A 4,549-nucleotide genomic window follows, 5' to 3' on the forward strand; every position below is an offset into this window, starting at 1 on the left:
TGGGCTGTCCCACTTGGGCGACCTAATCTGCGAGTTTAGAAGAGTGTCTTCGACCTTCAAACTCGCAGCATGGTCGACACGTGGTCCTATGTGGTCGCTGGAACTCTCCTTCGGATGCTTATGTGTGTGCGTGTGTTCGCTCAATCCAGCTCACTGTTTCATCGCTGATGGTCGATCCAGCTCGTGGCATTCCAGGCCAGTGCCCTCGAGCTTGAAGGTCGAAGGCACTCTACTGGACTCGCGGATTAGGTCACCCAAGTGGGACAGCCCCTTTAGATTAATGATGCTGTGACCTACCGCGACCTATGCGTGGCTGGCTTCTTGGGCTTTCACCCTTATTTCTCCACTGGGCCTGCTTCCCACTGGCTGGATTAGTGTCTGGGCAAGTGATATTGCAACAGCTCAATGCTTGGAGCACGCCACCCAGCTGGAGCAACAAGTCAGCAGCTGGTTGCAAATCAAACAGGGCATATTAAAGCCCAGTTAGTAAACCTAAAGGTTCAAGGATGGTCTCTCATATTGCCTGCTGTTGATGAGATAAATTTTAATAATCAGTTCTATAGTCTTTTAATGTCAACACTGCAACCATTATTGATGATGTCATGGGCCAAGGTTTATCTTGCCAATTCGTTGTCTGTCCTGTTTTACATGACTTTGATTTGTTATACCATTCATACAAGAATGCAGCATGAAAACAGTCAGCCACATGACATCCTCTCATGAGTTCCTAAGATGTCATAATAGAATTGCCAAGAAAGAAACCTGCAGGAAGTAATGCCAAAGAGAATCAGCGTTCTATTTAGGTATTGGAATTGCTTGTAGTTCTCATAATTTCCAGCAGGTGCTGCAGTTATTGCATATTGCAAAACATGTAAATAATGTGGAATGTAAACATAATATGCAAACATTTTTACAATAAAAAAACTCATTAAAGCCTGAATTAGCTCTAATTATTCATTCCTTTGTGTTTTCTTGAAAAGACATTTGCGTGTAATTCAAAATGACACCAAGTGACCCTGAACGTAATCCTCTGTCTCAATTACTGTCAAATTATGTGACTTGCTAATTACGTACAAATTGACTCAACTGCTTGTTTTGGAACACTTCATTCTTTCTCTTTATGCATCCACTGTAAATACTTTATAAAAGTGAAAGTATATTAGCATCAAGGATTTTAGCCACGCCAAATGAATTGCTTTAGTAGTACACCAATGCATACAGTGGCACAGTGACGCAGCAGTAGAGTTGCTGCCTTATAGCGCCAGACAACCGGGTTCGATCTTGACTACGGGTGCTGTCTGTACGTTCTCTCTGTGACCCTCCCCCGCACCGGCGCGTGCGTTTTCCCCGGGTGTTCTGGTTACCTCCCACACTCCAAATATGTACAGGTTTGTAGGTTCATTGTCTTTGGTAAATATTGCAAATTGTCCGTAGTGTGTAGGATAGTGTTAGTGTGCAGGGATCATGGGGGGGGGACAGACACTTTCCTGGTGGCCCGATGACAAGTGTGCCTGACAACTAACAATTTTATCTCCTCCCATTCCCCCCCCCTCCTCCTACACACACACATCTTACACGCATGTTACTACAGGTATAACAATCTTGAGGCCTAGGGAAGACTTGAGAGACAGTGAAAGAAGGCCAAAAGTGGTGTAAATTAAAATAGATATATATTTGCGCTGAGGCCTAACATCTAGGAGCTGGCGACCTCCAACTGGAATTGACCTTGATGGCTCCAGTCGCAGAGCCTGTGGACTTACCATCACGGAGCTGGCTGACTTCGGAGGCTGTGGTGGCGTTGCGGCTGCGACTCTACTTTGGAGGCTCGCAGGTCCCTGGTTGGTGACTGACTTTCGGGAGTGGCAGCAACAACAGCAGCTTATTCCGCCCCAAATCGTGGGGCTTGAATCGGCCTGTTCGCGGGGCCTTTCATCGCCAGGTGCGGCTTAAAAGCGGCTTAAATTCTTTCCTGTCCCGCTGAGTTACTCCAGCTTTTTGTGTAACTAAACTATTCACTGTATGCAGTGGATAAAAAAAAGAGACAAAGTGATGGAGTTACTCAGATCAGGCAGCATCTCGGGAGAACATAGATAGTTGACATTTTGTGTTGGGACCCATCTTCAGACTCAAGTCTACGTCAGTCTGAAGGGCTCTGATCTGAAATGCTACCGATCCATGTTCTCCAGAGATGCTGCTTGACCCACTGAGTTACTCCAGCACTTTGTGTCTTTGTTTGTAAACCAGCATCTGCAGTTCCTTGTATCTCCTTTCAAATGCAGTTGATAACTTATGGTTTCCACGGTTACACAAAACGCAAGTCATCCACTATTGTGCAGCTAAATATTTCCTTCTCATATCTTTACAATCCTGTCACCATCATGCCTCCCACTCCAACTGTGAAACTAGGTTTATCTTGGGAGTAAACATTGGTGTCTGGCGCAAAAGCCAACCAAAGGACAGGAACACTTCTTACATCTGCCACCACTCTCTAACTATGAATGTCACACCACACCATCTGCGATTAGTAAACTCTGCTTAGGTTAAAGATCAAACCCAAACATTTCCAAACTGGCTTCTCTACTTAATGCCTCGTTTGCTTGTAGAAGAAGTCTGAAGAAGGGTCTCGACCTGAAAGGTCACCCATTTCTTCTTTCCAGAGATGCTGCATGTCCCACTGTTATTCCAGCTTTTTGTGTCTATCTTCATCTTAAATTTATTTGTAAGATTGTGTGCAGTTCTGATTTCCCCATTGTAAGAAAGACATGTTTAGTTTGGTTTAGAGATACAGCGTGGAAACAGGCCCTTCGGTCCACTGCGCCGACCAGCGATCCCCATACACTAGCAGTATCCTACACACTAGGGACAATTTTTTACCAAAGTCAATTAACCTACAGACCCGTACATCTTTGGAGTGTGGGAGGAAACCGGAGCCCTCAACGATAACCCATGCAGTCATGAGGAGAACATACAAACTCCATACAGAGAGTATCCATAGTCAGGATTTAACCTGGGTCTCTGGTCTGGTGCTGCAGGCAGCAACTCTACCACTGCACCACCGTGCTGCTCCATGTGGAGATGTTGGGACTTTGGAGAGGGTGCTGAGGAGATTTACCAGAATGCTGCCTGGATTTGAGGGTTTCAGCTACAGGGAGAAGGGGAATAGACTTGGATTGTTTTCTCTGGAATGTACGAAGTTGAGGAGACCTGATAGAAGTATATAAAATTATGACAGGCTTAGTCAGTCAGAACCTTCCTCCCAGGGTGGAAATGTCCAACACCAGTGGGCATGGCTTTCAGGTGAGAGGGGAAACGTTTAATAGAAATGTGCAGGGCAAGTTTTTTTAAACCGTGTAGTACGGGCCTGGATTGTATTGCCACATACGACAGTTGTGTTCAAGAAGATTTTAGATATAGAGTCATAGAGTTACAGTGATACAGTGTGGAAACAGGCCCTTTGACCTAACTTGCCCACACCGGCCAACAATGTCCCAGCTACACTAGTCCCACTTGCCTGCGCTTGGTCCATATCCCTCCAAACCTGTCCTATCCATGCACCTGTCTTACTGTTTCTTAAACAATGGGATAGTCCCAGCCTCAACTACCTCCTCTGGCAGCTTATTCCACACACCCACCACCCTTTGTGTGAAAAAGCTACCTCTGGGATTCATATTAAATCATTTCCCCTTCACCTTGAACCTATGTCCTCTGGTCCTCGATTCCCCTACTCTGGGCAAAAGACTGTGCATCTACCCAATCTATTCCTCTCATGATTTTGTATAGCTCTATAAGATCTCCCCTCATCCTCCTGCATTCCATGGAATAGAGACCCAGCCTACTCAACCTCTCCCTATAGCTCACACCCTCTAATCCTGGCAACATCTTCGTAAATCTTTTCTGAACCCTTTCAAGCTTGACAATATCTTTCCTATAACATGATGCCCAGAAATGAACACAATATTCTAAATGCACTCACCAATCTCTTCTACAACTGCAACATGACCTCCTATACTCAATACTCTCACCGATGAAGGCCAAAGTGCCAAAAGCCTTTTTGACCACCTTATCTACCTGGGACTCGACCTTCAAGGAACCATGCACCTGTACTTCTAGATCTCTCTGCTCTACAACACTACCCAGAGGCCTACCATTTACTGTGTAGGTCCTGCCCTTGTTCGGTCCCAAAATGCAACACCTTACACATCTCTGCATTAAATTCCATCAACCATTCCTCCGCCCACCTGGCCAATCGATTCAGATCCTGCTGCAGTCGTTCACAATCATCTTCACTATCTGCAAAACCACTCACTTTTGCATCATCAGCAAACTTGCTAATCATGTCCTGTATGTTCTCATCCAAGTCATTGATGTCGATGACAAACAGAAATGGGCCTTGCACCGAACCCTGAGGCACACTGCTAGTCACAGGCATCCAGTCCGAGAAACAACCTTCCACCATCACCTGCTGCTTCCTTCCATGGAGGCAATTTGCTATCCATTTAGCTATCTCTTCATGGATCCCAGCAATCTAACCTTCTGGAGCTGCTTACCA

Source organism: Amblyraja radiata, chromosome 15 (genome assembly GCF_010909765.2).
Source record: "Amblyraja radiata isolate CabotCenter1 chromosome 15, sAmbRad1.1.pri, whole genome shotgun sequence".
NCBI classification, from domain to species: Eukaryota; Metazoa; Chordata; class Chondrichthyes; order Rajiformes; family Rajidae; genus Amblyraja; species Amblyraja radiata.